An 11,107-nucleotide genomic window follows, 5' to 3' on the forward strand; every position below is an offset into this window, starting at 1 on the left:
GACCCATATTTATTTCTCCTTGCTATTAAAAAGGAACATTAGGAGGTTTGGGAAATGGCTTAGTCTAAGAGCTATACATATAATACATATGAGAACCCGAGTTTAATTTTTAAGAATTTGATAAAATCTGATGAGACACTATACATCATGAGGCACAGACTGAACATTTCCTGAGGCTCAATATCTCCTTGTTCTAATCAAAATCAGTCACATCCAAGATCAAATGAAATGCTCTTAAAAATAACATATAAAGTGGCTGAGGAAAGATCTTAAAGTGAAATTTTATTCCTCCACTGACACATGTACATACTCCTGTACACACACGCAAATATACCGCTTTATGAGTTCCTGGCTATGAGAAGCCAGAGGCCAATATCAGTGATCTGAGGGTATCGACACCATCATTACATAGAGTGTCACTGTATGAGACACACCTTCTGTGATACAGGAATAGCTTAATATCATTTCACCTGTGTTTGTATAACAAAATTAGGGAATACATCCTGCCATGATGGACTTCTTTGTAAAATTATGGCTCAGTGGAATTCTAGTCATCAGAGTCTGGGATTAAGCTTAAAAATCTGCATGCTAATAGGAAAGACTCTGTTCCCAAACCTGGGTGACTCCAGAGGCTGTACAAGTATCAAAGCGAAGCAGCCGCCCTTTCCAGAGTCCACCGAGACGTCTTGTCATTATGTTTAACATAGTATTAGAGCAGGGCTCAGAAGAGCATCACTCCATTTCTTCTACTCTTTCTCTTACAACCACACGGGTGCTGTGTGGAAAAGGCATGGACAGCACATTCTAGACGGCTTACTGGTAGCCACGCAGTAATAACCCCCACATCTGTAATTACAGAATACAATGAATCTACAGAGTTCAAATGATATATTGGTGCATGTCAGCATCCATCTGATAGAATGACAAACAAAAGTGAGGGGGAGAATATGGACACAATCAGATGGAAATGTCCAGAGGAGATTAACTTCAATTTGGTCTGCAAAACAAGTAGGAAGCGGAATTTCTCAAATACCTAAAGGAAAAAAAATAGAAGAGGTGTCCATATATATAAAAAATACAACAATGCACACACTATGTACACCTGATCAAATAACCAGGAATAAACATAGCCTGAATCTTTCTAATATTTATGATTACCTCACACTCATGTGTACCCAAATTTTACAAAAGAAAGTATGAATGCTAAAGGTGAACTTATGTGGAAGTCAGTTTTCATTCCTGTTTAGATGTGCCTCTATTCCTGTGAAGTCAGCTATAGGTTCAAAGGTAGGTTCAAAGGTTGGAATTGAAGGAGGTTCACATCGAAAGATCAGAAGGTTGCAAAGTATGTATAGCTCATCAAAGAGAATGGGGAAAGCCCTTCGAGTGGAAAATAAAAGAGTTTTTAATACTTCTAGATTGATCCAATCTCTGATGCCTTAGGAAAGAAGCATATATGGAGTGTTGAGTAGGTGAAGGCAACTTCAAAGCAATAGAAGGGATCATAAGGGTTTATTATCCTAAAAAATATACTGCAAAAATTCAAGTTCTGGTGCTCATTCTCAATTCATTAGGGTCTGGAGGAGGGTTCAAGAGTCTGAGTTTTCTGTCAGCATTTGCAGGTCATATTAAACTCCGCAGATTACAACTGAAGTACACAAAAACAAATCTACATCCCAACATCAACACTTCTCATGTCTCCGCGCTAGTTTTCTCTTGTAGCTCCCGACCAGCTCATTTCCTGGGCAGTTATCAGAGACATCTCTGAGCAACAGTGACCACTGACAGCTGACAGTTTCCTGAGAGTACAAGGATGGAAGATCTTCTCATATAAGTAAAGACTCCGCACCATTTTGAGAGAGTTTTCCATGGGAGTTGCTTTCACATCTCTTGTGATATTGGAAACTTAGAAATTCTGTTCCCATACATAGCCAAAGTTGTAGTGAAGATGTACTTAACCAACATTAGCTGCAGTGTTGAATTCTCCTAGGACTCCCATTCCCCCAACATCAGCATCTCCGCCAGAAAGTTTGGTGAAACTGAAAGCTGGTCTGTATAGGTAGTAATGCATCATGGGAAACTTGTTTAGTGTGTGATCATAACCTCCAACTAACATACTTGCCTTATTCCACTGAAAAAGCCACAGAAACCTACTTCTACAAATCACCTCTGTGAATACAAGTTACTGTGGAAGGACAGAAGCTCAGTGGAGGCAGAGGAATATGATCCCAGCCAGATCTACTCTACTAGAAGAACCCTATCCCATCTTTGCAGTACCCTTCATCATATCATATCCTTTAGAAGCAGATTCTGTTTAGATGCATGGAACTTAATGAGACTGTCCACTGGAGCATTCCCTGACTACTTGCACACTCTTCAGAATGTCACACTCTGAAATGAAACTCTGCCCCCAGCATCAAGCATTCTTATTTGTGAACCCGGCTGTTGTGTGGCAATCTAGTTGGTTGAAATATTACTGCCTTAACAACTATTAGATTTTTCACTGCACTTTATGGGAAAAGTGTATTAGATTCCATAATGTGTGAAATTACTAATGTTTGAAATTTCAGTAATTGATATAGTTTTAATATATACTTATATATGTATACTTAAAATTGAGCTGTAAACAGAGAGAACAGTCTTTGAAGAGTTTAAAAATTAAAGCAATACAGCACAAACACAAGTAATGCTGTTTTAAAGGACATGTACCTTAAATGAAATAGTAGAGTACTTACCTAACATGTGCAGGAATCTCTAGGAATAATGCACACCCACCACCACTTACTTAAATATAAATAGTGGCTCATTCCTGCAATACCAGAATTTGCTAAGTAGAGGCAGGAAGGCCCAAAGTCCATGAAGTCTGAGTTATACAACCAGTTTAGGGGCTGGTCTAGGCTACAAGAGCCTGTGTTTCACAAATACCTAAAGAAAGAAATCCACTGCTTACTGTGTACCTTACCTACCAATGAGTAATGGACTGTTGAACTAGATTCAGCATGCTTTCAACCAACCCAAATTTGCCATTTTGGGACGTGATTTAAGGGAGGAAATGACAGTTTCTTGACACCTAAGAGTATTTCATGAGATGATGGCTCACCTGGAGTGGTATGGTACTTCTCTGGTGATATGGTTCTAGTTCTAACTCAGGCACATAGTCTTTGGTCAGTCTACATCAGAGTTTCTTTAATCACAAGAGTGGAGGCCTGACATGGCATGTGATCTATGGACAAGAGTGAAGCCACAGAGAAAGTGTTTCAGTTAAATTGCCTTCAGCAATGTGAACTTTATCTTGTACCCATGTTTAATTTTCTAAATTACAGTGCCAACAGAACAAACAGATTTGGTAACCGTATGCCTGTGATTATGTCTACTTCTGATATATAACTCACTTTTAAATTTATACTTACCTCTTACTATGAATAAAGATAATTACCTTTACCTGAAGGGAGAGAAGTGGGGGTAGGGGGGGGTATTTTCTCAGTTTCCTGGAGAGCATCAGAAGGGCAGAGACTGCATCTTCTGAAGCAGGACCGTTTCAGGGGTGCCTTACTATTAGCTGTATAAGTTGTTCACTAAAAAACTGTTTATCATTTATCTTTGGTCTAATGAACCCATTAATAACCCACATTCATATGGTGGTAGAAAAAATAAGTTATTCCAATGGTTTGAAATTAAAATCCCATTAAAGAATGTAGTTATTGAATTAGTAGGAAAACTAACTCCTTATGACTGGACAGATCATTTCAAAAAAAGCTGAGAACTGATCTCTGTTGGATTACAGCACACTGACTTAGCCCTGACAGGGAGGTGGGGGAAGCAAACACAGCAAAGTCACAGCACAGAACTACACAGATGTGTTTGTCATTATGGATTTAATCACAAGAAAGCAACTTCTCTGTCCTGGGGTCATCTGCTGAATATTATTCTCATCCAACTTCTCCTTTTAGTTGTCCCTCAACTCACTGGGCTGGACCACAAATTAAAGGGCAGCCATGTATGTGAACACCAGACACATGAGTGGTTAAGGGAAAAACCCTAGTTGCCACTTAGTTAATTTCTGGCTGTTTTAAATTTGTTTTCTTTTCACAACACATGGAAAGCAAACTCTCAGTGGCAGCCTGAATTTCTTCATCTCACTGACAAAATGACCCTCCTCAGTGGTCACTCACGAAAAGAGTATAACTTCATTCTATTCATGCAAGACATGCAACCAACATTAACCAAAAAACTTCCAAATATTTTGATCCCGACATTGAGGCTTTTTTTCCAAACTAGTTAGAATATGAGTGATATTGACATCCACCCTCCATTACAGGCCCTTACTATTTATATTATGGTTGGTAAGAAATCCAGATATTGAGTTAGCTAAGTGTCTATGTAGGGAATTCTACCATCCCAGAGAGTGCAAAAAGGAAAAGAATATCATCCCTAGATAGTAAAGTAATAAAACATAGCTGTGTGTGTAGCTCATGTTAAAACACACATGGTCCTTGATCCTTTCTGTAGCGCACACACACACACACACACACACACACACACACACACACACACACGGCCAAACAGACAAGTAAAATAGGAAAAATAATTCTATTGTTCCTTCATTTCACTTAAATTTGTTCATTTGACTGATAAAATAAAAATAATAAATCAAATTCTTATGATCTGATTCATTAGGCCTTGAGATAGCCTTGTGGGTAAAGATGCTTGCTGTCAAAGCTAAAGGCCTAAGTTAAGTCTTCTAGACTTACACAACTCAAAATTAGTAGGGAACAATTCAAATCCTACTTTGGCCTCTGACCATATGTTTACAATGGCAAGGGTTCACCTGCCCACACAGACCACAAATAAATAATTAAAATTGTAGAAAGAGTTCACTTAATTCTTCAAGACAATATCTAAACATTTGCTGTGCCTGCAAGTTTTGTATATCAGTGAAAGAATTCCAAAGGTGGAGTGTTCCTGGGACTCAGGAGACCATCTAAAAAGAATAGGATCTTCTTGTGTTTATGTGAACATTGACGCCACATTTGAGAAGTGTTTGTTAAATAAGAGACACTATTGTGAAGCAATTTGCAAATATTATGCTCCCTCCACACAATAATCCTGAAGCACACACCAAGGAAATAACAGAATTATGAAGAGTTTTGAAGAATTATTGGAGCTGGATTTGAAAAGTCATATGTGCTTCAATGTGTAGCTCTTGATGTTTGTGGAAACTGATTCAAATAAGATGTTCAAGTGAACACTGAGAAGTGAAAACAATAAAGAAGTTAGTAGTGCAATTCTTGGGATGGAGTAACAATTGGAGATGGTAATTTAAAGCAGAAAATATGGAGGTCAACAGAGCTTGTATTTTAACGTAAATGAATACTCCCTGGGGTAACACCAAAAAGTACTAATAAAGAATAACTTTTTGTGGTATATATCATCATGGCTCCATCTCCAAACTAAAGGATTATAACAGCTATTGAAAATCTATTAAGAACCAATCAGGAGTGTCGCAGGCTTTTAATCCCAACCTTTGAGGCTGGGGTATGCGGATCTCTATGAGTCCAAGACCTGCCTGGTGTATAAGAGCCGGTTCCCAGGCAGCCTCTGAAAACCTGTTCCAAAAACAAAAAAAAAAAAAAAAAAAATTCTACTAAGAAAACTATGAAAATGAGTCATCAAGAATGAAACCAGATCCAAATTATAAAGGATCTCAGTCTGTTCTTCACTACCTTGCCAATATGCCATGTTGACATTTTCTGCTTAGTGTATTTGAACAGTGTCACTACTGGCCTACAGCACACATGCACTGGAGTTTAAGGCTTCTTCTGCATGTAAGAAAGCTTAGTTGGGGCCAAAACCCAACTCCAGTCAGCTCTGTCCTAAAACCACATGGCCCAAAGTGATAAACTAAATTTGGGCAAGTACAGTGGTACCTAGTTTTCCAACTCTGGTGTGGTTCAGTGAGCACAGCAAACACAGGTAGCTCCCAGAACTTCCTGAGGGAAATTAATACTTATCAGTTGATCTTCTGTTCAACCACCCGAAGGTAATAACTGGGGAAATGAACTGACACATCAGCTCTAACTTCCAATTTAGGAAAAAACAAACCAAATTTCTGATGCTTAAAAACTCTTAGATGGTCTGTTTTATTTGTTTGTTTGTTTTTGTCTTTTCCAACATACTTTGCCAAGTTCCTACATAGTTTTCTTGGAGGAAATTCAAAGCAGTCATTACTTGGCAGCACATGGAGCAATGAAATGAGATCTGACACTGAAAAATAAAAAGACATTTCAGAGCAGTGACTCTAGGTCCTACATTTGAGATACACAAAAGCATCAGCTTATTTCATGAGGCCTACAAATAGGATGCTAAATAGGCAGTGCTGACAGAATGTCTCCATCCCCAGGAATTAGTCACACACACACACACACACACACACACACACACACACACACACACACCCACCCACCCACCCACCCACCCACCTACCTGCTATTAATTCCGAGTCAAGAAAGGATATTTCTTAGGAGTCAAGTGGTATAACTGGGCTGATCACAGTGAGTTCGAGGCGTGAATGCGTTATCGCTCTCTTACGTCAGAGGCCGCTTTTCTGACACTGATTATGACGGAGGACGACATCTCTGCGAGGAGCGTTTCCCCCCTAGCTACTACAGTGTGGCTTTTGGACTGGAGAGGATAGGGACAGAGCGTGATAGTAGCTGTAACTTGGGGGCTGAGCTTTCACTCTGGGCCTGTGCCAGCCCCTCGGAGTGTAGGGCTGTAGCCCCAAAGTTGGTGCTTCAGCTTTTAGTGTTCCATAGGGGAGTATATTTTTTTTGTTTTTTTTTTTTGTTATTTTTTTTTTTTTTTTTTTTTTGACTTGATAGGACTGTTTGTGATAGTAGCTGGGGATAGGGGGCTGAGCTTTCACCCGGGGCTGTGCCCCAGGCCTCGGAGTGTAGGGCCTGCAGCCCCAAACTGGGTGCTTTAGGTTTTCTTGCTCCAGCTCTCCAGGACTCTGGTGCTGGAGGTCAGAGTGCCACGTGACGCGTCAACTGAGATAAGGAGGTGGAGAGGGCAGCGGTGCCAGCCGGCCCCAGAAGCCTTCCTTTCCCAGTGTCCCACTGACTGTGCCTGCTCTGCGGCTGTCCATCTGTCCAGCCGCAAGGCCCCCATGGTGGGTACAGGGATGGTGGTGCCCCGTACTGCCACCGTGGTGTGCCCATGGAGGATTTTTGAGCTGCTGCTGTTCTAATTATCTTATGTTCTGTGAATTTAAAGTAAGTAGTGCCATGCTCATGGTTCATTTGCCCATGAATAAAAATGCTCTATGGAGGTTCTAATGAAATAAGGATTTTGGTCATTTTCATCATGTTGGCTGTTTGGGGAGAAAATACACAAAATTAATCCACAGTTGAAGTCTATTGCCTATAGAAGTACACATGCAAAATAAGGGAAGGGAGTGATTGTTTTTCCTTGGGTTGCTGGCAAAGTCTTTAGACTGAGCAATAAGTTTCAGTAGATGAGGTGTGAAAACAGCATACACAGGAGCTCACAGCATAAGTGAGCTAAGGGCCTGATGTGACATGATGCTCACTGTAGACCAGTGGGTCTCAAGGATTGCTGTGGGGTGTGAGATCCAGCACAGGCTCATCAGTGATGAGACCCATAGAAAAATGTATAGATATTCCTGATAGTATGAGAATCAAATGTCAGGGGAAAAAACACAGGAAGGAGAATTGATAGGGATATGATAGAGAAGTTGGTCCTAAATGGGGCAAGAAGAAATAAGAGCTAAAATGAGTGTGACTTTCTTTGATTAGCTGCAGAGAGGGGTGGGATGTGAAGAATCTGGAAGAGTCCCAAGTTCCTGGCCCTGTCAGCTAAGTTACTGAGATGGGCCTTGGGAAGAGAAGCATATTGTAGATAGAGATGATTTCAGATCACACACATCTCCCCTCTGAATCCACAATCAGGGCCTAGGGAGATGACTCAGTGCGGAAAGGAAAGTGCTTGCCATGATCTGGAGTAGGAGCCCTTAAGGCAATGTAAATGCTGGGTGGAGGGATGAATAGAGGGAATCCCAGGTTCACTGGTCATTAGTTTATCAGAGAATGTGTGAGCTCTAGATTCAGTGAGAGACTCTGCCTTAGAAAAATTGAGGTAGAGAAGGAAGACATTACAACAGCAGCCTCTGGCTTTTCACATAAAATACACAGGCACCTAGCAGTTACCAACACTTATTTTTGATAAGGTTGGGGGTGAGGAACACGGAGGGATTTTGCAGACTTGGCTGTGTGGATGTGTGTTGCATTTTGTAAGGGAACATTCTCTCCCCTTCAGGATGGTGTTAGCTATGAGTCTTCTATTGGTGCTGTTTGTCAGATTGAGAAAAGTAGTCCTAGTTTGCAGTCTCCTGATGATTAGACGGTCGATTTTCTTACATGTTTTATTACTATCTGTTGAGATCTTCTTTTTCTTCATTTCTTTTACTGTGGATTATGACATTGATTTTTTTAACTGAGCATTACATTCCTTTCTGTGTATATATGAGTGTGTGTGTGTGTGTGTGTGTGTGTGTGTGTGTGTGTGTGTAAATCCAAAGCCCCAAGAGTCGGTTTTTTCCTTCTACCACATTGGTGATGGGGGTCAAACACAGGTCCTGAGGATTGGTGGCAAAGTTTTTACCTGCTGAGCTATCTTCCTGGCCCAATAATATTTAAAATTTTTATTTAGATTTATTTATTATATATAGTGTGTTCTGTCTCCTTATATCCCTGCAGGCCAGAAGAGGGCACCTCATTGCAGATGGTTGTGAGCTACCATGTGGATGCTAGGACCTGAACTCAGAACCTCTTGACAACTAGCTAATGTTTTTAACCATTGTGAGATCTCTCCAGCCCCTGCCCCCACATATTTTTTTTTTAAAAAGTCTTTTATGACTATAAATTTTCCTGTTACACACTGAATTAGTTGTTTTGTGTAAGTTTTATGTTGCATTTTATTTTTTTTTAAAAAAACCTTTTATGTTCATGGATGTTTTGCTCGTGCATGTATGTCCATGCGTCACATGTTTGCTGTGCTTAAAGATGCCTTAACGGGTGACATATTTCCCTGGAAATGGAGTCATAGATAGTGGTGAGCCACCAAGTGGATCCTGGGAAACAAACATGGGTCATTTATCTACAAGAATGACAAATGCTCTTAACTGCTTAGCTCTCTCTCCAGCCCTTCCTGTTTTTTTGATAACTAATTTTAACCCGTTGTAATCAGAGAAGATGCTTCTTGACATGGGAATTTTTTAATTGAATTTTACTATTTTAAACTATGTGTATGTGTGTGTATATGTGCTTGTAGCTTCAGCTGCCCAAGGAAGCGGCAAGAGGGCATCAGATCTCACAGAGCTGGAGTCATGGGCAGGCACTTAGGGACTTCTTGACATGGATTGCTGCAAGAGCAGCAAATGTTTTCAGCTGCTGAGCCATTTCTCTGGGCTTGGCCATGTGGTTTGATTATTTAAAGAAACAAAACAAAAAACAAAGAAAACATTGATGTGTGTTTTAGCTTAATGCCTGGATTTTTTCTGAAGAATCTTCCATGTACATTTGAGAGTGAATGTATTTTCTGCTATTATTGCATAGTATTTTGCTAGTATGATAGTCTAATTTATTTGTTGTGTTTTTACCATGTTCTCTTTTCATGCTGACTCACTGAAAATGAGATCTAAAAATAACTAACTACTGTTGATGAACGGTTTGTTTTATCCTTACTTCAACAGATTTACTCCATTTTATTGTTCTCTTGCATAAAATCCTACATCTTAAAGACTGAGCTACCCTTTTCCATCACATCTTTGTTTCTAGTAACAGTTTTAGTCTTAGTCTTTTTTATCTGCTATCAGAGGAGTCTACTTGTTTATGATCAGTTAGTATTGGGACCTGGTGATAAAGACTAGAATAACCCACTGAGGGAAGATGGATTCAGGAAGAGGTAAAATATGCAATTAACTGCAGGCCTTACTCTGTGAGGTGTGGAAGAATATTTTAGAGGGTATGTGGAGGGCTTGGATATACATTCATAGTCTCTGGAGTGAGATAATGGAAATATTTGCCGTGCCTGAATATCTATTCTTGTGATCCTAGAAGCAAATCGTTATCATTGCCTTGCAACATGATATCACACTTGTTTGTATGTGGCTCAGGTGAGAAAGAGAGAGAGGACCAGGATAAAATATTTTCAACCCTTTTCTGAGCCCTTGTAAGGTCAGTCCTGTACCTTAAGGATCTAAAACACAAGGTTAAAGGAACTCTCCATGAAACCCAGAGCAGAGGCTGTGCACCTACACTTTGGATCCTTTCTGGAGTCACAGATGTAAAAAGGAAAATAAAGATACAGGGAATAAAAAAAGAGGATACTATTGCATGTATTTTTTTTGGTAGAAGTTAATAAGCTGTAGATAGCAGCTTGTAAAAGGTCCTTGTCATGTACTAGCATAAAACAGGTTTTATAGATAGTAATTATCTAAGGATTTGTTGTTCATTTTGTCAGACCCCAAGGAGAAGACAGCTGTGGAGTTTCTAGATGGTGTATGTTGATGCCTGGAAAGAGTCAAGCCCATCATTTCTAGGGTTGTTTTTGAAAGAGCCATTTTCTTTTTGGGCTCAAACTGCATTAATTTAACTCAAGAGACAGGAAGGAAGGGTTTAAATCCCAACTCTGAAGCTCTGTCATTAGTTTCTTATCACTCTCCCTTCCTCAGAGGACAAGCTGCAGTTCAGTGTTTTTCCTCTGCAGGAAATGTTTTTTCAAACCCAGTGCATATGGATAAATCATGAACTTGAACTCAGGGAAAAGAACCCAACCCAGATCATTGATACTTTTTTTTTTTTTTTTTTTTTTTTTTTTTTACTGGATTTTAAAAATCTTTGGTAGGGACGGTGTCCCTCACCCATCTCCTAAATAAATACATTGAGATTTATTCTTACTTACGAATGGCTGGCCTTAGCTCAGCTGTTTCTAGCCAGCTTTTCTAAATTAAATTATCCCATTTCTCTTTATGTGTTGCCTCTGAGCTCTTTTCCCTTTATTTATTCTATATGCCTTTCTTTCCTTC

At 39.7% G+C, this 11,107-nt stretch overlaps 1 non-coding gene across 1 annotated transcript; it reads left to right on the forward strand.

Annotated features, from left to right (window-relative positions):
* The first annotated feature begins 10,243 nt into the window (after nucleotides 1–10,243).
* LOC127214454 (small nucleolar RNA SNORA26) lies at nucleotides 10,244–10,365 on the forward strand. The gene has a single exon (XR_007833850.1). It is a non-coding gene; the product is annotated as a small nucleolar RNA SNORA26 (small nucleolar RNA).
* The last annotated feature ends 742 nt before the right edge of the window (nucleotides 10,366–11,107 follow it).

Source organism: Phodopus roborovskii, unplaced genomic scaffold (genome assembly GCF_943737965.1).
Source record: "Phodopus roborovskii unplaced genomic scaffold, PHOROB, whole genome shotgun sequence".
NCBI lineage: Eukaryota > Metazoa > Chordata > Mammalia > Rodentia > Cricetidae > Phodopus > Phodopus roborovskii.